The 24598-nt window shown below is 41.9% G+C and overlaps 1 long non-coding RNA gene across 1 annotated transcript in view; it reads left to right on the forward strand.

The window, feature by feature from the left end:
• Nucleotides 1-22736, forward strand: part of LOC147253639 (uncharacterized) — a 74031-nt gene extending 51295 nt beyond the window's left edge. The window contains exons 3-4 of the long non-coding RNA XR_015118418.1: nt 9773-9911; nt 22625-22736. This is a non-coding gene — a long non-coding RNA (uncharacterized LOC147253639). The remainder of the gene's footprint in view (nt 1-9772; nt 9912-22624) is intronic.
• Nucleotides 22737-24598: the final 1862 nt, after the last annotated feature.

The raw sequence follows: 24598 nt of genomic DNA on the forward strand, positions 1-24598 counted from the left end.
TCGAACTTCTTACGGCTCAAACTCGCTTGTGAACCACCGACAAGAACACGCTGCTTGTCTCGATGGGGGCGATGATACTGATTAAAAGAGCTCTGTCAGATTACTTTGCTCAAGTTGATGTGAATGCAAGGATTGCTACCTTTCCACTGATGCAAGTGAATTCAAGATGCGATCGTAAGAGCATCAATTATCAGTCCGACAGCTGATGTGTGTGGTCCCAGCTCTACTCGCCAGCCTGCAAAACAAACACCTTCTGTTTCACTATGTTCAAATTCAGGTAATTTAACATGGAACCTAAGTAGGAAAGTTTAAAAAAAAGGGTCAAAAGTGACCAAAGGTATGATTATATGTTACATATATGTATCTATGTACGTGTCATGGTTGAAGAATATTTACCTTGGATTGCCGCTTTAAGCTCATATGACAAAGCTAGACTTTAAAAATGAACAGTGGTGCTGATTTCTGATTTAATTTAGCCACTACTGAAGAAAAAAAAACTGGAAATTCATCTATAAAACGATTTATTAGCAACTAGCAAACACTGGCTTATTAAGATTTATCATTCTTATCCCTTGAATACCATCATTATCCTAACAACTCTGAACAAACCGTCTCTCACACAACCCAGTATCCCTCTTTAGCCAAAATCAGTATTAGTTTTCCACCACTGTCCACGGGCACGTTCTGGCTCTCTGGCTTCCTAATCCAGGGCATATTCTAAGATCCTTAACCCAGCACCAAGCTTTGTGTTTGGGCTTTAGTCCAGCTTTGCTCTTGGGAGGTCCATCAGTTCCTCCAGTCATTTTTTTTTTTTTAATTCAATCATGCTGTCCCAATCCCCAGGACAATTTAAGGTCATCACAGTGCAGTTTATAGAAAGTGCAAAGCAAGAGAATGTTTTTTGGGAAAGTTGTAATGGTCCCCTGTGTGTGTGTGTGTGTGTGTGTGTGTGTGTGTGTGTGTGTGTGTGTGTGTGTGTGTGCGTGTGTGTGAATAGGCTCGGAACAACAACATTAAAAAAAAGTACAATACAGAAACAGAAATAGGTTGCTTATCTTTTCATAATTTTTATTCACAGACATAATTTGCTGTATCCAAATCTCAAAAGGGTCAAAGTTGTCAGAGAAAATTAAATGTTCTGTTTATGCATTCATTGAAATTCATCACTGCATCTTCTTCAAATATGGAAATGTGAACATATTGCAGTCTTCCCAGTGCTTATTATCTCAATTCAAACCTCAGGTACATCATGGCTCTTCCACTTTGATATGCATACAGATGTAGAACAGCTTCATAAATCTTTGCTACCTGTCTCATTCATGCTGTCATTCCAATATGTTTGTTGACAATTTTCTCCCCTTCCACTATCATCCATTTTCTATTTAGATATAAAACCACGCGGCGTGTACCGCCCTGAGGGTATCAGTCAATTGATGAAACAGACTCCGTATATTTTCCTCTGTTGGGAAAGAAAAGGAAAAAGAAAAAAATGAGCCATATTTTTGCCTAAATGTTATTTTAAGACTCAATCTAAGAGGACAGAATTAACATTTGCCAGTACTTTCTTGCAGCCTATTAAACATTCATCCATGAGGTTTGAAAGTACTGTGTACCTGTTCACCTTTCATCTGAGACGCCCACAAGCAAACTAAACACTGCCCCCTCCCTCCCTCTCTCTCTCTCTCTCTCTCTCTCTCTCTCTCCCTCTCTCTCTCCGAGTCACTATCTTGTCAGCATGAGGTCACTGTCTGATCAAATCCTAATGATGTCATTTCCTTCACAAACAACTCTGACTTCCTCTTGACGGTCAGCCGAGCTTATCCTGTGAGTGTTCCAGTGGGGATTGCCGCCAACACACACACACACACACACACACACACACACACACACACACACACACACACACACACACACACACACACACACACACACAAACACACAGAGCTAAAATCAGCTATTAATTTTTATTCACTTTGTACAGCCGCATGAAATTAGTATTTACTTTGCACTAGACAGTTTAGAGAGTATAAATAGCTACTGGTGTACTGCAGACCCACTAAAGACCAGTCTGGCGACTTCGATGTTATCCAAAAACCATTCCTGTGTACATGTGGAATCTACTTTTGTTACGCATGTTCTCTGCACAGTTGAACTGAGTCAAAGCAGCTGACATTTCACTGGCTTGGTGGAGTCCCGTTTGGTTTGTACAGCAGTGAAACCACAGTCTACATTCAAACAAGTCTCAGGCAACAGAGTTCAACAGCTTCACTGTGTCTGACCATTTCAACCGCTGTGTAATCTACCCCTGCAGATTTATTCAAGTGGATTTTGTAGTTCTTTAACCCCCTCAAGGTAAGAAGAATGACTATAGAGGAGCAGGTTTTTTTTATGGAGTGAGACGCAGCTGTAGCCGGCATGCAACAACACGGGCTGGGTTGTTGTATTCAGCCAAGGTAATCATAGTCTAGATGAGCTTTCAAGCTAACAGCCTCTCGTTTCGCTGCCATCACCCCTCCTCGTTTGGGTTCTCAGGGAAAGTTTGATATGAGGTTTTTAACTTCAACACACCCATGTGTTTTTGCAGTTCTCCACCACATGTTATCAGCTGAGCCATGAATGTGGGAAAGCCCCGCAGGCAGCATGACATCATGCCCGGTGTAAAACTAGATACAGTTTAACACACAAGGGCGTAACTGGGAACACATAGGAAATCAGAGAGATTGCTGAAAACAACAGAAACCCATTAAAACAAATGACAAATACAGATGCCGGTGAACTGCTGATGTGTACGTGACAGTGTTCTTCCTTTTAGAGAGTAATACTGCACAATATTCAACCAGTTTCTGAGTGAAATGTGATGAGACTTCTGTTAGGGGAATGTATGATTTTGATATCCTGGACATGCTGACATTCTGGCCCAGCCTTTCCTCTCCAAAGGCCATGATTACAATTCTACTCAACTTTATCGTATGTCGCATTTCCTATCAGCGCAAACTCAATGTGCTTGAAAATAATTAAAAATTAACGTAAAAAAGAATTTAAAAATTAAAAATGATTTTACAATTATAAAATACATCAGTACAAAATGAGATAACCTCCACTATTCATTTGTAAGTGACTCCCGCCATCTAGTGGCTGAAGTAATTATGGCAGGAAAGCTGGAAATTGCATCAAAAAGTGGAAACCCGTATAAAGAGGTGGAGGGAGCGGTAGATAGAGGTTACTGCGAGACAAGAATCTTGTTAGGCTAGTGGAGTCATGTTTGAGGCGGTTTGGGCTTTTGCTGCTGTAAAATGCTGTTTTGCAGTTGTTTTGATGGAACTTACTGTTATTTCGTGAGATATGTTGATATAAGACTAGATACTGCAGCTGCAGCGGAGCTAGATGTTGACTTCGTGTGACCTGTGGTGAGTGTGGGCTTCCCCTTTCCATCAAAACAGTGCTCATTTAACCGAAACCATGATCTTTTCCTAACCCTATCCGAGTGTTTTTGTGGCAAAACCTAACCAGATCGAGTTGTCTCGTAACAGAGGGTGCGGAACAAATGACTTCTCTCGCTGTATAGTTAGATGACTTGTTGTTCTGGCCAGTGAACTACTGGATGTGGTTGACCATGATGTGGCTTTGATTTGAAGGTTCAAAATTGATTTTTGTTTGCGCGTCCTTTTAATATCTGTCAGCTGTTCAGCTCTTGTAATAGCAACATCCTGTTCATCTGTTCCAATTGCAACATCATTTGCTGATTGGTAATGTGGGCTAATCAAGCGTAGGCTTGTGTTATCTATTACCTTCCTGATTCTGACATTGCACAGAGTCATAACTAAAATGCAGTTTCATTCTGAAATCAGCTTACATGCAACTCTATACGCTCTTGTTCAGAGTTGGAACATGTAAAATACGACTGAGTTACTCTCATATTTGCACTTGCCATTGGGTCGTGTCCAGCTGCTAGCGAAACAGAATACAAGCAGAGTGCTGTTGCCAAATTAGCACATTTCTATTGTTTTTGCCCTCTGCTGGTTTGGTATCCTGTGATTCCTCGGCTATGGTGGCCATCAGTCCAGACTCAGCTGGCCTTGTCTGCACGTAGGAGGTTGGATGAGGTTCTATGTCCTGGCCAGTGCACTAGCGTCTCCTTTTTTGGATCTAGGAACCTGTTTGGGGGGAGGGGAACTGGGGGGAATAGTGCTACATGCTAAGCATCAGACAAGGACAACTGAATATTATCATTATGAAATGACACCAAAGGTCTATGGTACTAAGACAGAATAAACCATAAAACAACATCAAAACAATGTACAAAATATGTATCTGTATATGTGAAGTTCAGGAGCAATGCTTCAAGAGCTAAATCAATGCCAGGAGTGCATGTTTGAAGTTTCACTGGATGTGCTATCAATGTATCCATAATGAGTAAGAATCTCAGAGGCAGAGTGGCATGGAGGGACTGGAAAGTTGCAGGGAATCTTTGAAATTAATGGCGATTGCTAACAATGGAAACAATGATGGTTGCAGTTTTTCTGGAACAGAAGTTTATGATGATATACTGTAATTCCCTCACATTAGAAACCTGAGCATGTTGAAGTAATTGCTTTTGATGAGAATGCAAACAGTGAGCACAGTGTCTCATCAGTGCTGAGAAGGGTAATGGAGACAGGCCCGCTTCTTTACTACTGGAGCCTCAGTTTAGCCTGGATGTGGGCTGCAGATGACAAAGGACCAGTAATGCCCCTAATTATGTTAGCAATAGATCTCTTTCCATTTTTGGGGGGAGCTAATACTGTATCTCACTGGATTTGATTTGATTTTGTTTGGACGAGGTCAATCAGCTGAGCTCATAAAAGAGTCGGTTCTTCCTCTCCAGCGCTACCGAAGAGAGAAGTAGCTCACAATGTAAAACTAAAAGGGAAAAAGCTTTAGGGAAGATTACATCATCACCACCACTATGACCACTGTACTTACCATCACCATCATCATTACCACGGCTCTCACCACCGCCAAAGTCATCATCATCTCCCAGAGCTCAGCGCTTTGGCATAATAACTCTGAATTTAAAGGCCTGCTGGAAAGATGACATCATTCTTTTCCCACTTATAACTCTCCAGTGTGCAACTGACAGCTGAAGAGCAAGGAAATACTTTTGCAAATGATGTGATGTGTTGGCATCTTTACAGGATTTGTCAGCTGCTTTGCTGTCTTTATCTCACAGAAAAGGCCCTGTAGGGAAGTTGACATCATTCCCATGTTGCAGAACTACAATCCCCAATCCTTTTACACGAAATTGACATATGTCTGCATGAAGGGAAATATGTGCCGACGCTTGAAGTCATTCGACCTTCTGCAGGAATAGTCAGCTGTTTGTCGTTCTGGAAATAAATGAAGGGGATTGAAGTGTTTTTGCACAGTGGCAAACTCACCAGAGACAGGGTTCATGAACTGTGACTGCGAGGGTTCAAACCTTCCTAATGAAGTGCCGTCACACAAATCTGTGCCTGTTCCATGTGAATCTACATTGTGATGTCTGAAACAGCTTAACAACTGTGACTTCAGACTGTTCCCCGCATAACTCGCATAAATCCCAGACACTGGGATTCAAACTGCATTATAGCTAAACTAAACTCATCAAATTTTGTCAAGAGGTACTAACTCCCAGCAACCCAAAAAGGTAGTTAAGGGAATTAGTGGTGCAGGGGTGATCTGACATATTTAATGAAGGGAATCCCTCAATTGTGTGGCATGATGACTAAAGCTGGGGTAATGTTAACTGACTAAGACAGTCGTATTTCGAACTCCACTGGTGGATTAGTCACCCAAAACAGCACTGTGGCAAATGATGACCACAGTGCTACAAGGTGCTTGTTTTTTTTAGCCGTCAGCAGTTTCTGAGGACAGAGAGGAGAGAGAGCAACCGTGTGTATTCATAATAGACGATGTGACACAGAAAAAAAAAAACGTCCTAAATGCTAGATTATGGACATCACACATGCTAGATTCCAGGGATGTGAAGGAGCATAGGAAAAGTAGTTGTGAGATTTTCTTTTTTTTTCAACGTCCTCCTGAGGTCAGCCATGTCTAATCAGCCCAGCCTTGTTCCTGTTGTGTCCAAACCGCTCGGCTACTTGTTTGTCCTCATGTTTTACCAGCGGTTGTTTGTTGCCTCATTAGTCCGGTGGGATTTTAGTTCTGTCATTTTCTTTCAGATGTTTTTGTTTTTATCTGTGAAATGTTGCTTGCCACCTGTGCCATTTCAGGCGAGCTGAGTTCAGTGCGGTCTTGTCAGTTGTACAGCGTTCCAGTTTGTTGTGTCTGCCGGTGATCCTGTGTTCCAGAATTTTTTTTTTTTCAATTAGGATTTCGATCCTAAATTTATCCCTGCTGCTGATGTTCTGGTTAGGTTGGGTTGGGTCCATCTATCCCCATCACGTGATACTTTTAGCTCTTATTGACAGTTGAATTCGAGAATAATTAGTCTTTATTGTCATGATACATACGGCAAAATTTGTTCTCTGCATTTAAGTCATCCTCTATGGTGCAGATGTACGCAATGCTCGGGGACCAACCCCAGATCTTTCTGCCACTTATCTTGGTCTGGACCACCAACAGGAGTATTAACCTAATGTACACGTTTATAATGTTGGGGAAATTGGAGCACTCGTCGGAAAGCCATGCAGACACAGGGAGAACATCCAAACTCAACATAGATTGGACCTGAGACCTTCTTGTGAGGAAACCACTAAGCCACTGAGCTGCTGGGCCCACTAGGTCAAACCATATCTTCTTAAATTTCAAATAATGTGGTTTGATTACCAACCATATTGACTTGCATTTATGATGAACCGTCTCGCTGGTCATTTACTACAGAAGCTTATGTTTTTAGTTATTATTTTTCAAGTTTGAAATCACCAGCTTCTTCTTCTTGACTTTGCACAGTCGGCCATCATTTTTTGTTTCCTTTTTCAAGGTACTACCGCTATGACTCTCTTGGGATCAGTTCTTATATATCCTCTTCCATCTTTATGTCAGATAAACTCCAATTTGTCATCAGCCTGGAGTTTGGTTAAGTGATGTCGGCGTCATACAGAAGCGTAGCAACGAACAAGCAGCGGTGGCACCACAACTTTTATTTCAGACCGCATGGGTGCAACTGAACTACGCAGCCAATAAAAGAGTTTACCACTGAGAAGCAATTTGATTCAGAAAACAACAGCACAACCACCAGGCTACTGAGAAATGTAGTTCATAGATATGCAGCTACTTCTATTACTGTTAACACCGTTGGTCATCCAAGCAGAGGTGTGTGTGGGACCTGAGTCCAGATGTTTTATTGCTAACTTCTGTAGCGCGTATATCTATATAAGTTTCCATCACTGCTGTCACGTTTATCGATTCTGTATGATAGTTAAAAAAATCATGTGCCTTCCTCCTATGTACAGTAACCAGGATACTGCGCATGTATTTTCAATACATGTTTAGGGGATTGAGTCATTTTTAGCCACCCACAATGTACAATTTGCATGCAATGTTCTCTCTCCCTGAATGATGTTCGTGATTAGCCATGAGATGATGTCTTCAAAACCACCCACTGTACTGGCTTCGTCTCAGGAGGTAGTACTGGAAGGCTCCCTGGCTCCTCCAGACGCAGCATCGAACAAGACATTGAACCCCGACTCCTAGGAATGCCTTTGTCATGGCGATGTGTGTGTGAAGGTGTGAGCTGGTTGACACCTTAACAGCCTCTGGCATCAGTGTCTGAATGTGTGACTAGACTAGGGAAGCCTGGCCTGTAGAAGCCCAGTCTATTTGTGGTTGAAGGGGCTGGTATCCCCCTCAATCTTAAAATACAAGCTTGTACTCTAGACGCTGACGCTAATTAATCTCTTCTGTGTGCCTTGGTAGGGATATTTAAATTTACAGCTTTTGACATTTCTTAAACTTCTTGTCTGATTATGCAGTACTGTTTGGCTGGGTCATCTGGGGTTCTCACATGATCAGGAACAGTAACTCTTTTCAAAGCTGGGGCTAATGGATACTGCTAACCCGAAATAAGAGCCTGTGGGCATGACCAATCTGAATCACTGACATAGAATGAATCACCCAGAGACGAGGCAAGGAGTCATTGTAACGGGAGCTTGGACGTACCAGTGGGATTCAACATGATGTGAGCTTGACTCAGTCCTCTAGGGGTAGCGGTGTCACCGCGTGAATAATACAAGTCTGATTCCTCGTGTGTCTCGTATACCTTACAATCTCTTCAGACTTGTCCTTTGGCACAATGCGGCTCAGTCTCTGAGCAACACTGGCGCGTAGAGTGGAAACACTGCGCATTGTGTTTGAGCAAGTAAGGGAAATTTGTGTCAGATGAATCATTATAGTGACACCAACTACGCGACTCATGTGCTGAGGTCCATCTGTGTCAGATCTGAAGGTATGCAGGTCTGATGTAATAAGTGAGGTTGCCAAATTTACTGTCAGGACTCCCTGGGGGCTGCAAGATTATTTCAAGAAACCAAACATAAGTTTAGTACAACTGGGCATAAATTACTGACATAATAACTGTAATTGCTAGATTTTGAATGGAGTTTTTTTTTTTTTTTGGATAGCTTATTAGTGTATGTTTACACAAAATTTAGGCTTCAACCATCTCTAGTCGGGGGTTGCAAGGCTCATTTTGGGGGTTTGGGGCTGGAAAGTTGTGATGTACATGATCACATGCCGTAATGAAAGCAGCATGTCTGGTGGTTTGAGCTAAAATAAAGGGATAATTTGGATTTTCAGAGATTATATGGAATTCCTTCCAGTTGTGTAGTGGATTAACATTCATTGGAGTGAGTCCTGTGGTCAGAGTTCTGAACCAAGAAGAAGTACTTCCGGCAAGATGCGGATGACAAAACGCTTTAAACGTATTTAACCTCTTTTCAGCACACAGGTATCGTGCTGCTGTATTTCAGAATTGGCACTATTTTCTGTCATGTATTACTACATGCTGCAGGCAGCCTGCTCACAGGCAGCGAGGCCAGCTGTTTCACGTTGATTGCGGTAGAATTGGAAACAGCTGCGAGATGCAGTTTGGAAAGAAAATGCATATAAAAATGGTGCGGACTTGTGATTTTCCTGGCTGTACTCATAAAAACTTGCCTTGCTCACCGCATTTATTTCATGGTTTCCCTGTAACAGACCCATGACCTTAGACAACTTTGCCTTGTTGCACTCGCCGTGAACGTTAATAGAAAGGCAACAAAATGGATGACCTTGACATCAATTGAGTTAGGTGGTTATGAATCATATTTTGGTTGAGATATTTTTGGGTTTGTCTGTTCTAATGTTCAGGATGAGATGTGAGAGTCTTTGAATATGATGGAGGATGTAAATCAAACTTGAACTGAATGTGGCCGGATGACCACAGCCATGTGATTGGATTGGATCTAAAACAGGCACCTCATACATTTTGAATCCCTCTTTGTTAAACTGCATTTACACACACACACACACACACACACACACACACACACACACACACACACACACACACTTCTGACATACTATTGAACTTGTCTTTCTTCCTACAAAAAGGAGCTCTGCTCTGTTTATCCAGTTGCAATAAAAACACAATCAGCCACAAGTCAACAGCGAATGACTCCAAACAAGCTGGATTATTGTTCTAATTAAGCTTCAATAAGCCCTTATTAAACGTCCGCAGGCCTCGTTAGGCGGTTCATTAAGTCATTTCATCCTTTTATTCCTTCATTAAGTCTCTTTTCATCTCTCTTCTCAGGGACTGTGGGAATGGTGAGGTCTGGGAGATCACGACCTTAATTTTCTCCAAGACAGACGGCTTAATTAACACTGGAGGGATCCTCACCGGCTCCAGACCTTCACCATAGGAATGTATACAGGGAAACTGGTTTGCTAAGGTATGTGCTAAGCTAATGTTTGTGACTAGCAGTTTACTAATAACCTTTAAAATTACAGCGACTACGCTTCCACGTCTTATGATGCAAGAAGATGGTAATGTGGAACACAGGAAAACAAAATAGAAATGTACATGTGGCGCTTTAGAGAAGTGTCTGCTAATGAGTAGCAACAGTCAAATTAAACGTGAGGAGTTTTATTCAGCAACCAACGTTAGAAATCTAGATCGAAGTAAAGGAACAGTTTGAATGCATTATAAATTGGAGTGGTGCTGTAAATACTGGTTTGGAAGCAATAAAGCTATTCAAAGTGATTGACAAGACAAAATTATAGGGAGTTAGCATAATGGTAGTGTTGTAAAACATCATTGTCAGTAGTTTTGACCAACAAAATGATCTCAAAACAGTACAATCATTCATCAATGTTCACCAAATCACCATATGCAGGCTAAGACATTTGTGTTTACGCTTACAAAGTTAGATTCATGCTAAACGCATTCAAAAATTTTTAGAGTTTACACACATAAAAACACCCTAAAAAAATGTATTTTTTAACCCAACATTTTAAAAACAAAGATTTGGATTTACAAGGATCTTTGAAAAGTGCAACGTGTTCTCAAGCAAAGATTACAGTCAGATGTTTTAGCTTCTGTTATGTCATGGAGTTTGTCCGTAGATAGTAACTTTGCCTCCTGTCTTCTCCATAAACCTGTTTTATCACCTCATCGCCGAAGAGTCATAATCTAATTGGTGTAAATCCACAATAAAAGCCTGTAGAGTAGATGAGGAAGTCACGGATGCAGCAACTAAAAAAGATCTATTTACATCATCAGGTATTTTTAGATACCTCGCTATTGATATTTCCGCCATGCAGTAAGAGTTATCTGTACTTTACTGTAACCTCAAACTATCAGTGAGAAGCACTCAAGAGGAAGAAGAGCACCAGTACGGATGACCATTTTACCAAAAATACATTTCATCTCCACTATGAACCCAAAGTCTACCCACATCAAACTGGTTGAAAACTCTGGATTCGATCATGAGTCAATCATTTTGGAAACCGAGACTAAAACTGTTCAAACCCAGAGACCTTGAGACCCGTGGCGACATCACCACTCAGTAAATCATCCTCAGTTTAAAATGGTTTGACTGGAGCCGAATGTCTTTCAGGGAAATGTCAATATCAAGACTTTCCATTGCTCGCTCAGTCAATAAATAACACAATTTGTTAAAAAAAAAATCCATCTATCGCAGCTACACTCGCAGCTTGAGTGAAAGTCATCCATATTACTAGACACTTATCCAAGTAAATCCACACCCAAACGGAATAAATCACAGGGGATCGCTCATCTTGTGCACATACTGATAAGTGAGAGTCAGAGGTATTGATAGTTTCAGCTTTCTGCAGTAGTCTCTGCTTAAATTGTCACAGATCAACTGGTGACGACAACAAAATTACTGTTAGTTTGTAATTGCTTTGGATGGATTGACTCTTTATAAGAAAAGAAGGCCTTCATACCACTTTCTGATTGTGGAAAAGATGAAATGAGCACTGATAAAAAAGCTCTTGGAATACTTTCAACCAGGAAATGACCTGATTCTGCTCCCTGTTCTAACCTTTTCCAGCCTGATAATGCATGTTTCCTCTCTCCTCTACATGTAACTATTCAGACACAAACATCATGGATGCTCACATATGTTCAACATCACTAAAAACCCCGAATCCCACACAAGCAACTCATTGTTACAACCTTGAGATTGTGTTCAGATTTGTCAGAGGCATTTTTTTTGTTGTGTTCTGTTTATGATGTAATTTGTGTCTTCAGTTCATGTGTGTTCTTGTGTATCTGATGTTGTTTGACTTGTCTGTCACAAATAAATGCAGAATATTCTTTTCTTCCCATGTGTCAGTAAACAGCATCTGAGAGACTAGCAACAATTGAAGTTATACCCTGGCCTAGATCTGAGTCTTAACATAGTTTAGCATCGCATCGGGGTCAAAAGGGAGTTATTGTGTGCACATGAATGGTTCGGGTTCCAAAGGTTGTAAAAAAAAAACAGCAGCAAATGAATAAACATCCATCAGGGATGAGATGTGTGAGTAGGGCTACACGGCTGCTGTGCAGGTGTGTATGGAGATTGACAGTGATGAAATAGTGAAGCAGGAACACATGGAAGATGGGCCAAATTTAACCAGCTATTTTTGACTGAAGGAGAAGAGAGCATGAGTGTGAGATGAAGCGAGACTATATGTGTGTGTGTGTGTGTGTGTGTGTGTGTGTGTGTGTGTGTGCACGCGCATGCACAGGAACATGCTTTTGCATGTTTATTAGCAGTTTGGATCTTGCTGAGATGACAGATGTTCGTGGCAGAGGTAGGCAGAGATGAGGCACTGTCTCCAAATTAATCTGCTGGTGTGTGTGTGTGTGTGTGAGTGTGTGTGTGTGTCTGCGTGTGTGTGTATGTGTGTGTGAGAGAGAGAGACAGTGAGAGAGGAGAAGAGTACACTTCCCCACGGAAGTCAGATAAGCTGTCCTTCACGTGTCTGTGTTGTCTCCTTTGTGAATGTGTTTGTGTAGGTGCGTTAAGATGATATAGACAGGTAAGGCACCCCCCTTCAACTGTAAAGTGTGTTTCCTGATGTTTCAGCAGATGTCCCAACCACAGGGTTCACCCTCTGCTTCCTTCCTCTGCTTTAACTGGTACCCTAACTTTATTTAGAATACTGTGCCTCTACAGAGGTTTTATTTTATCTAGATTATTAAAATATTTTCTAACTGACTTTGGTCCAATTTGGAGATACACTCATACACACACACACACACATACACACGTGCACACACACACACACACACACACACACACTGAAGAATGTTGATGCTGTTTGACAATGGAAGTCAATACACACATACACAAACACACACTGCAGAATGTTGATGCGTAAGAAAACACAAGATGCTGATTTGTACATCATGTGAAAATGTTGTATATTGAGTTGAACGTGTGTACGCATGCAGGCACTCACACACGCACACACGCACACACACACACACACACACACACACTAAACTGTGGTTGAAAAAACAGAAGCTCAATCTTCTTGGTCCTCATTGTAAGAAGAAGTGAAACTTCAGCGAATAAATAACCGACCTTATTACCATATTTGGTTTGACACATTTTTAGTCAGTTTACACCTTTAACTTTCTCTTCACATATTTGATTTAACATTATAATTATCGTGGGAACTTTCTAATTTAGCATAATTCAGTCAAGTAGAAATCTGAGAACAAATGCTGAAGCCACAGAATCATGGTATGCAACATTGCCTGCTGAGCAAACGGACCCTGGGCTGTGCTTTTAATTGGCTCTAATTGGAGCTATTGTCTTTTCAAAGAAAGCAATCAAAGGCGAGCAATTACTAGAGTTTGGCCACCAGCCCTCGGGCCAGAACTCCAGACCTGGAGACATGCACATGGACGCGCGCACACAAATACACAGACTGACACACATGCATTCATGCAGTCTCCCACACACTTCCTGTGTGTTTCAAGCCCGGCAGACCTTTCTTCTCTCTCTTGTGTTTGGAGGGGAAGTGCGGCTCTAATGACTTTTCCTATGCGTCACATACGCTGCATGTGGGAGGCAGGCAGCCGCGTTGCACGTGTGTGCATGTGAGAACCTTTGTGAATACATTTAGAACTTTGTAATGATCTTGACACATGGGGATTTCTTCAGTTAGAGTTTTCATGGGTAATTATGTGCTTTTGAGAAGTTTGTTTATTTCTGTGACGAACAGATATATTGATGTGCTGATGAGGATCGGGGACGTTCATCTGCTGTTGGTAATGTTTACGTATGAAAAAGCAGTTGTAACTTCTGAGACCTCACCTCACACAGTTTATTAAACCCGCTGCTTTTTGGTATTTTACGCTACTGACAGCTTTATCGATCAGAATACATATTTTATTTGGTATGAGAATTAATTGGTACAAACCTGAAATTTCAGTTATAATGTGCAGAAATAATGCATCACAATATTTATGATGGTGCTGACCGTGAACTTGAGCCAAGTCTGACTCGCCTCACCATGTGTCCCGCAGGATTATTTTAACATTTTGAAGGGAATAAAAACAAACATCAGAATCAACAATGTGCTGCCTGTCAATGTCAGACTGAAGGCTTTTTTGCTTAATAGGAAAAGTTTTACAGACATTGTAGGGTTTGAGTTTGTCTTCAAGGTTGCACTGAAACAGTAAAACAAATGTTGTACTCTGCAGTTTGTGTGTGTGTGTGTGTCAGTGTGTGTCTGTGTGTGTCTGTGTGTGTTTACCTGGTTTTTGCTCCTATTGGAGATCTTTTCTGGTCTAAACACTATCCTTATCATGACCCCCCGTCCTAAATTGAACCAAAGACAGGTCCTAATGCAGCACTACATCATGTCTGAGTTCCTGGTGAAAGTTTAGCTTTAGTTTAGTTTGAGTTTAGATGTGTATTGGAGTTAGGTTAAAGTTAGGATCAGGCATCAGTTAGTTAGGGTTGGGGTTAGCATTAAAGAATGTCCTAAAAAAGTATGTGTGTGCATGTGCGTGCGCGCGTGTGTGTGTGCCATAATGGGGACTTTGAAATACCACAAAAGTGTCTGGGATTTAAAAGTGTGACTGCAGCTCAACAGAAATATTTTGTGGCTGACACACACAACTCACACACAACACACACACAAGCACACACACATACAACCAAAACACACACACACACACACACACACAACCTTAGCAGGATACAATCACGAAACTTATCAGGTGTGTAGTTTACATCAAAGGGAAATGGATTCAAGCACAGGTAATGTGAGGCAGTGGGAAAGGGGTCAGCTAGTGAGTCACGAGTGGAGCTGAGATCAAATGATCTGCTTTAACATTATTTACGCAGCAGGTCTATTGATTCCAACATTTAATCTTGAAGCTCATTTTTTTGCTACAGCATCCAGCAAGTCAGCATGTGCTCATGGCTTTTTTCAGTACACAACATCCTGTGCTAGCTCCTTATCAGTGACACAGGCGATACCGCTGCTGATCCCCCTGCATGATGGCGAGGGGCAGCAGCTCTCTGCTCTTTATTTCAGCGGTGGGAGAAGTCAAACCTTTCCCTGCACACCACGGAATCAAAGGAAATGTCCACTGATTTTTGAAAATGTTATGGCCCAGCTTTGTCACTTCACTTCCATGTCCCTTCACTTTAATAGCAATTAAACCACACAAATGACCACTCTGTGAGTAATGAGGCTCACTGCTCCAGGCCTCTCTCTCTGCAAACACAAGTCACCTCCGCAGTCAACGTCAGGAGTTCTGCATCTACTAACAGTCTGAATAACTTTTCATGGCTCGAGTCAAATGCTGCTAGCTAATCTCACAGTGCAGTCAACTTGAACAGTTCATCTTAGGCCACAAAGAAGTGTTTTTCCTCAAAATGAGTACCAGTCAAAGACCAAGGTTGCTGTTCCGCTATGAGAAAGTGACTCGTGAAACATTTTTAGGTGAAATGAAAAACAGAATCCAAACCAGTTTTTTGATTGGATCCGAGGCCTTTTCTGAACTCTTCCTCCAAACTCATCACTCCCCTCCTCTACCTTTGCTCCCTCGTGCCAACTCCATCATTTCCCTCTCTAAGTCATATAAACACCCACTCTGCTTTGCCTTTTCTATCCTTCTCTCTCCATTCCATGCCTCCCTCTCTTTTCTACTCTTTCCCACCGCTCTTCCATCATTCTTTCTGTTATCCCATCGTTTATCAAATTCTTTGTTTCCCTCTGCATTTTTGCTTTTTGTCCAGCATGAATCTGCCTGTCCACCCCTTGCTCTTGTTGTGTCAGTGATTTCATATTTATGTCATGAAAACCTCAAAATATTTTATTGGCATTACACAGAAAGTCATTTTCCAGGATTGGTTCTTCTCAATTAAATTACATAACCCAAGAAAAGAAAAGATGAATTACTGTTATCTTCATAGGAAGTAGAGTGGGATACAGAGTAGCCTCTCTCTCTCTTTCTCTCTCTCTCTCTCTCTCTCTCTCTCTCTCTCTCTTTTTCTCTCAGGCACAGCAACCCCCCCCCCCCCATCCCCCCACCACTCTTTCTGCATGACAACATCAGCAGAGAGACTACTGATGGCAAGCAGTTGAGTTCAGATGAGGTCAGACAGACTGTGTGTGTGTGTGTGTATGTGTGCTGCCATGGGGAGATACAGACTAGCAACCAGTTCAGTTGGCAAATGTACCAGAATTCTCCAGTTTTTGCTCCCACAAAAAAAAAAAAAATGGCGCTTGTCCTTGAAGCAGTGCCGTTCAAAATCTTCAGAACCTTGGTTCTGTCTTCCAAACTACACCATATTCTGACCAGTTCTGAGCTGAACCATTGCATCATCGACAGAGGACATTGTACAATCCACAATGGGAGTCACAGGCCTATCCTACGCCCTGACCAGGGCTGTGAAAGAGTTGTGTAATCAATAATATCCATTCACCCAGAAACACAACCAGATTTAAAGGATCAAAAACAATTATTTGTTGGTGAGAATGTTTCAAAGTCAGGTTCTTGAATGGGTACCAAACCTCTGGTCTCAAGGCCTGTGAGTGTTGAATGGAGTTCTTGGAATATGGGAGCAAATCATAAAAACATTAATAAATGGAAATACTGGCGGTCTCTGAATTTCCTATCATTCCTTTTTAGCCTTCGTCTCACTTCCTGTCATCTCCAGTGCACACCCACACACTCTAACACACACACACACACACACACACACAGACACACACACAGATTTGAATGATTTATTTATGTCAGTATGAGTTGCACTGATCTCTTAGTGCATCGAGTATGAGAATTAGAAGATACAGATTCAGTTTATGTTTTAGCGATGCTTTTTAGTGGTGTTTCAGAGCCAGCTAAATGTGATCGGTGTGTACTATGTGTGTACGCGTGTGCATGTGTTTGTTTAAACCCACTTGGCTTTTCCTGACAAGTTTGATCTGAGTAAACAAGGAGTCAGCCAAATAACTGTGGAAAGAGCGAGAGCACAAGAGAGAAACAGGGTCAGAAAGTGAGTGCAGCAGTGAGAAAGGCAGAGGCAAGGACTTACTCAGACCAGACCCCTGAAGCAGCGGACAGGAAGCTGATATTTTCCCAGACTTACATTACTCTTTTTTTGGAGTCTGATCTGACAATTGTAGTTTCCTCTAAGGGGGCTAATAATACAACAGAGCCATTGTGCCTCATTTCCCCCTCGCCTGATATAGCAGGAGAGAAGGCGTTTTGCATGCAATCTCTCCACTCCCATTGTGGTGGGGTGGAGCTTTTACTGCCATCAGATTGGATTGTCACATCACATCGTAATAATGCACCATTATAGTCTGGCTCAGATGAACATGAATACACAGATAATGGTGCTCCAGTATACCCATTTCTGAGTTTCTCTTCTAATCATTTCATATTAGAGGTGAAGCAGCATCAAATTCAGTGTGAAATTTGGGAAACATCTCATAACTGTAATGGGGAAGAATTACCAAGTCGGCGCAAGGTGACTGTTTACATTTAATGGCAGGTCTTCTAAAGGTGGCTGCGAAATCTAACTGTATTTGCATTTGTTTGAGATTAAAAAGATCCATAAGGGAAATATGATCCATCGTTGCCCTGTGGGACAGAGCTGAGTTTTATTAGAATCTAGCCAGGTGAAAACAGTCCCACACACACTTGAAGGCCAAATATAAGATGAAATTACTTGTTAAGATGGATGGCTTTTGCAGGATACTTGACACAGCCTTATAAAAAATAGAAATGATCTCGCAAACGATTTGCTTACATGTTCACCTTATACAAGATGTGGGCTCTAATAAAGCATATATATATGTTTGAATTTTTAAACACACAATCCTTCACTTATTATTCACCTGTCTCACACACACACATGTGCAATTGATCAATTGTGTGTTGGGAGATAATGATAATAAAAATTTTAAACAATCACAAGAAAAGCATTACTCTTACATGAGTTGTGATTAAAGAAGTATACGACCCAGACAGCACAACATTAATGAGACAAATCACTGTGTATCCCGGCTTACCCTTGATCGTCCCCACAGGCAGAGTAAATTTAGCCTGTCTGGCCAGGTTGACCAGTTTGACCTACTTTCTTCCTCTGTGTGTGTGTGTGTGTGTGTGTGTGTGTGTGTGTGTGTCTTGCCTCTTTTACACAGACTTCCCGCTATATTGCAGAGAATTAGCCTCATTATGCGGGCTTACAATGAACCGAACAGCTGGGGTGAAGACATCTGCTGCAGCCAGGCACAGAAGTTTATAACATTGGCTGGTTAACATGCTACTACTGCACTCCTGCTGGTTAGTGGTTACATCCCTCCGGTTGCCGTGGTAGCTGTTTGTTTGTTTAGTATTTTTTAAACAAAATATTACCATTGTATAATTCTAGGGAAAATATATTACTAAATATATGAATCTGTTTCTTGTGCTGGCGCCGGTGAGCACAGAGTTAAATTATGTATAGATTTAGGGCACCAAAACACTTGTTTTGGTTTAGGAAAAGATAGAGTTCATATTATTTTGTAACAAATTATGTGTATTCCTCGTCTCTATGGTGCTGAAAAAAAAGTTCAAAGTGAGAAAGTGCTTGCAGCTCTTGAATACTCCCACATATATAATAAAGCATTTCTTGAATGCTCCCAAGAAATGCTTTATTCACAAAAGTTTCAACTCTATATGAATGACTTAAATCTACGGTTGACTCTGGTTGGACGGTCAGTGCCTTTACATGCTGTTGAGGGTTTGTCCTTTAAGAGACCTTTTTGGATTAAGACAAAAATTATTTGTCAGATTTTGTTCAGTCATGGTTTTCAGAGCAGTTTGCAACCTTGTGTCTAAATACTGCATATTGCAAGATGTGTATACACGCCAGAGCAACACCTAACATGTAGACGGCTAACGATGTGACTCGTCTGACTTCATTGAAAGCCTTCCTAATCATTAAACATGCCATAACAAAGCAATCAAATAACGTTAACATCACTTCTTTTTCTTTACTGAGCACACATTAGGAGGGATTTTGTTGGAAAGTCTCACAGTGTGGCAAACATTGGTTCCACCCCTTGTATTCCTTAGCCAGTTGGAATTTGCATGGCTGCAGGACGATTCATGGAAGATTATTTGTTCTTTAGCCAGTTGAACACTTTAGTTGGAATATTGTCATTTTTGGAATAGGGACAAGAAAAAAAAGCGTAACAGAGGAACATTGGGTGCATATAAATCACTGACAATATCAACACCTTCGCCCCAGCATGCTGGCCCTCTCTTTTACACATATGTTGTTTTGGCCTGTGACTACTGCGACTGCTCACTCAGTGGTGGACCTACAGCACCCCGGCATTCTGTGTACGTCTGTTAAGGGCACTGATGGTTGCATGAAAGGGTTTTCTGTGCACGTGTGATTGAATTCTTGCATATATCCTTATTTGTTCATCTGGCCTCTGGCCTCCTCTCACCATTTGTCTCCATGTTTGGCCAAGCATGCGTCTTTCATTTTATCTGCAAGTTTATCATTTGGGTTGTGTATGTGTGTGTGTGTGTGTGTGTGTGTGTGTGTGTGTCCATGGGTGAAATGACCACAGGGCTTCCTGCTGGGTTGACCACATGCTCCCCTCCATTCTCGTTTAAACCCCACCTGGCCACTCTACCTTGACCACCCATGTTGCTCTGTCTGGCCTGCTGCCGGCTTGTTTTGTACTGAATGATCATACTATTCAGGGGTTTCCATCCTCGGGGCGTGACGCCCCATATGGGGTCCCTGCAGGCCAAAGCTGCACTCCATGAAATTAAATCCTGCTGGGAAAACAAAACTAATGTAAAGTGTGATACAGGGCATTTTCATATAAATACATGTTTGGCTTCTCTAGTGACCAGTGATCCAAAACACTGATTCAACCACTATACTCACTTCAAAGAGAAATGTCTGCTCAAAAAAAACGTTGGTGTTAGATAAGCGGTTAGAATAAGCAGCACCGAAAATGATAAACAATGGCAAAAATACTCAAAAAAACATATATTTGCTAACAAGTTTGGAGTTCTTGAAGTGTTCTTAGGAAAAAAAAACTGTTTTAACACATGAACGTATTTTTTCAAGCCTTCAGTTTCGTTTTACAGACAGGAAGAAATGTCTGATGGCCATTTGTAACTCCTTGCCCCCTAAATCTTTTGGGCACTTTTTGTATCATTAAAGCCTTTGCAACCCTGGGTGTTTTTTGGGAAATTATTTGGCCAATGACACACTTTTTATCTTAGCCGGTGTATACCTGACCATGGTCAGTGAGGTTCCGGGGTAAGTGGATGTCTGCTTGTAGGGCCTTCTCCTGTCAAAATGTGTGTAAGATATTGTTTGGGAATGTGAGAGTCAGGTGTGAGGATGCACTGGTCTGTCTGTGGGTGTGTGTTTCTGCTCATGTCTTGTCATGATAACACTGATGACTCCGGGGTTAATCAAACAGACTGGAGATGTTTAGTCTGGAGAGCAGGAATTCTCCTGCTGTGTAGAACGTTAACAAACGCATATTTTCTCTTCACAACTAGATTACAACTTAATGTGATGAAATCTTGAAGGCTTGTTAGTGATATTAAATTGATTCAGAACAAGTGAAATAAGTGCTTGCACCTTTTGCCCTGCTGTAAACATTCACTTGTGCCCTCTTTAAACTTTCTTCCAGTCTCAATTTAAAGGGCAGACACTCGTAAACCTAGCCAGCTGTCTGCTCTCTCCTCCTCTCTGTAAACCTAGCCAGCTGTCTGCCCTCCACTTTTGACCTTGTTTTGATGAACACGGTTGTATGTGTGTGCAAGTGTATATGTGCATGTGGGCGTGCATACATGTCAACGAGCATTCAGTGTGACCCTTGACCCCTTGTGACTGACAGGCTAAATATAGCCACCCTGCTTCTCCTGCTCACGCTTCTCGTCTTCGCTCCCCTCTGTTTCCTGACTGATTGCCTGTCAGTGGGACAAGCTCTCAGGCTAGGGCGTTATGTGAGTGTGTGTGTGTGTGTGTGTGCGTGTGTGTGTGTGTGTGTGTGTGTGTGTGTGAGGGGTGGGTGGGTGGGTCCATGAATGCCACTGAGACAGGGAGGGGAAGAGAGCACGTTCAAGTGTGTGTTTGTGTAGGTGAGGGTGTGTGCACAGGCTAAGGGGGTCACAGAGGAAAGACACTGTCCAGACATTTCAAAAAATAACAACCTGTGTGTGTGTGTGTGTGTGTGTGTGCGTGCGTGCGTGTGTGTGTGTGTGTGTGCCACATAGCACTGGAAACCATATCTTGTAATTGTTTAGTCAGGCTTTGACCTTTCACCCTCTCATTTGACCTCCGACATCCTGTTCAGCTGGGGAGAAGATGGACATTTTCATACATATGCACACACACACACACACACACACACACACACACACACACACACTCACACACACACACGCACGCACGCACGCACACACACAGAAATTTTGTTAGCCCTCACCTGAACCAAAGCTTCACTCCTAACTTGTCACCCTAAAATTTAATAATTCATGGGTTGATTCCTGTGTCCAGGAAGTAGACAAGTCACTGCAATATAATTATTCAAACATCTTTATATCCCTGCAGCACAGAAAACTTGACCCCCACACACTCACGTAAACAGACAGACAGACAGACAGACACACAAACACACACACACACACACACACACACACACACACACCTATTCAGGAGATTTGTACATTTGAGGGCTTTAAAGTCACCTATCTTTTATTTTTATGTAAATGATCTACTTGCATAGAACTCTCACAGATCGAGTTTATAGACTTTGCCGCCATTCAGTTGTATTATGCTTTGTGGGATGGCATGGCTCAGCAGTAGAATGGCAACCAATGGGTTGCTGGTTTGATCCTCACTTCCCCCGGTGACCATATCAAGTATCCTTGAGTAAGACAGTGACCCCTAATTGATCCTGATGGCCCTGTGACGGACTGGTGACCAGTCCAGGGTGAACGCCGCCTGAGCTGGGATAGGCTTCAGCCCCCCACGACCCGTAACGGATAAGCAGTATAGAAAATGGATGAATGGAGTATCATTTGTTTACTGTATGCTGTCTCCCCTTGTTATACCTCTGCTTTATATCATAAATTCATCGGTGAAGTTCAACAAGGTCAAAAAGAAAACGTATTCTAAAGAGTGAGAAAGACAGAGTAACAGATGGCAACATGGGAAATACAGACTGGAGTAAACTGTTTTTATTCACTCAATAAAAAGACCCCAAATTATATAAAATATCGCCTTGGCAGCCACAGTTCCTTTCCAACAAATTCTATAAAAAAAGAGAGGACAAGCCATGAGAGTCGCTCTGAGCTTTTCCCCTGCAGGATAACATTTCTTTCTTCTTTTCAGAGACTTAGCCCTCATTACTCCAGTCTGGGTTTTATGTGAGCATGTGAGGATTGGACAGCAGTGGTGGGCAGAGCCAAAGTATTTGTGAAGGGAAGAGATGGAACTACTAGTGTCTGTTTTATTGCACATTCATGATTGGGTCTCATGTTTTCTCAATCATATGGGACTTGCTACTGTGAGGACAAATCTTTCGCTATTAGTGTCCGTCCCTCATTTCACTGACCTGACATGACCTTTTCTCCCATGTTTGTCTTCAGCAACAGCAGCCAACATGTGAGGAGGAGATGAAGTCCAGTGGTCAACCCAGCTGCATCATGCTGTCGGTCCACCCCACCCCCAACCCCACCCCCAGCGAGGACACACTGAGGAGAAGTAGCAGGGTGCTGCTCCTCCTCCTCACAGATAAGTTTTATCATGCTCATTTGGGATTTCTTCAAAAGATCTTGCGCACTGTAGCGCCAAGTGTGACCGGCTGGAGCCACCTCACTCGCCCTGGTCTGTGTTCGTTGATGATAGTGCTGAATCACAGTGTTTGACTGTGCATACCGCTGAATAAAAAAGACATGGATTATACCAGGCAATGTGCTTGATATTTTGTAACTGGATTTTTTTAGGTAACTTGCGCTATTGATCGCCATCAGTCATCATCAGCTCCAAACTAATTTTGTGTGCCTGGCTCTTCCTGCGTTCTAGAGATCTTTTACCCTCCAGGGAATTTAGGAAGCGTCACATGGCCTCTGCCTAGAGCGCGCTCGCTTGTTTGCTCCGTCCAAACATTATCAAGCATATCATCCATTTCTGAATTATGCATGGAACTCTCAGGATGTGTTGAACCATTGTCACTGTGTCACCAGTTATGTAATTTCATACATGCAAATATAAGTCAGGCTGTGCATATGTCATGGCAGTGTCACTACAGCTCGAGTTAAGCCTTATCTTCATCCTCAGGAGGACGGCACTGACAGGCATCTGTGGCCGCGTCTTGGGCTTCACCCATACCATGTCATCTGTTTCAGCCGTATGTTTTTACTTGGATTGGATTATGATGCAGTAATTTGACAATGTCTTGTGGTTTCAATAAGCATACTGTATTATTGGAAATATTTCTGCAATGATGTCTGTAAATATCACAAGATGAAAAAGGGAAACAAAAAGAGAAGAATGAATTGGCAGATTATAGCTTTATTTAATCAGTCCTCTTAAGTTATCAGGCATTACAAGCTCCACAATAAAACGGAAAGCAGCAGTATAAAAACTAAATAAAAACAATAAAAAATACTGCAGTGAAGTGGAATTCAATAAACTAAGTTGAAAGAAAAGACTCAATTATGGTCAAGCCTGAGTTTAGCTGGAGGGGGAAACTTGTTTTTAACTGCCTGGGCTGGGTGAACGGGTTGACTTGGTGCTTGGTTGAGGGATTTGTTTGGGCGTTGTGTGCGTATGTGCTGTAGTGCAAGTGTGTGGATGTGTCTGGGTGTAGATGTTAATAGATATCTGCAATTAGAAGCTGAACAACCCCTATCCATAATTCCAGGACCGACTTGGACTTCCTCCACTTTCAAAGCTTCTTTTCAATACAAGACATTTTAGTCATCTCTCATAGAGTTCTCCTAATTTTTCTCAACATAAACCTACAAATATACATTTTTGGTATAATTGTAATGCCAGCTATTTTGTGATAGCAATTTTAAAATGTTTAATGTATTTCTAGTGAATATATGTTATGCCACTCATATAGGATTAGAGTTCCAATCAGTATTGGTTGTCGTCTGTAGCTGCGTGCTTGTCCAATGTCACTTCACACCAGACCTAACCCTGGTGACTTTTCACCTTTGGAAGGATGAACTTTGACCTTTAGAAGAACGACCCTTGATCTAAACAGGTCTTAATGGTGCAGAGAGGACTGCTGGTGACAGGAGACAGATGGAAACACACATACATGTGAAGGTAGACACACATGTGCTGCTGCAGAGACACACTAATAGAGTGGAAGGCGTTGCTCTGCAGGCCTGAGGAGTGACGGGAGAACCGTGGGGACACACCAACAGAGCTCAGTTTACACAGGAAACTGCTGAGACATGCAGGTCATGTCTTTTTTCAGGTTTATGGACCAAGCAGACATACAAAGGCACACACAAAACTGGCATGCTCAGTATTTCTAATCCATTTTATTTGTCTGAAAAAGTAGAACAGGTCAGCTTCACTTTGTTTTATTGCTGCTGTTAAGGACA

This window comes from Aulostomus chinensis, chromosome 11 (assembly GCF_037954235.1).
Source record: "Aulostomus chinensis isolate RoL2024-O1b breed Wild chromosome 11, RoL_Achi_v1.0, whole genome shotgun sequence".
NCBI lineage: Eukaryota > Metazoa > Chordata > Actinopteri > Syngnathiformes > Aulostomidae > Aulostomus > Aulostomus chinensis.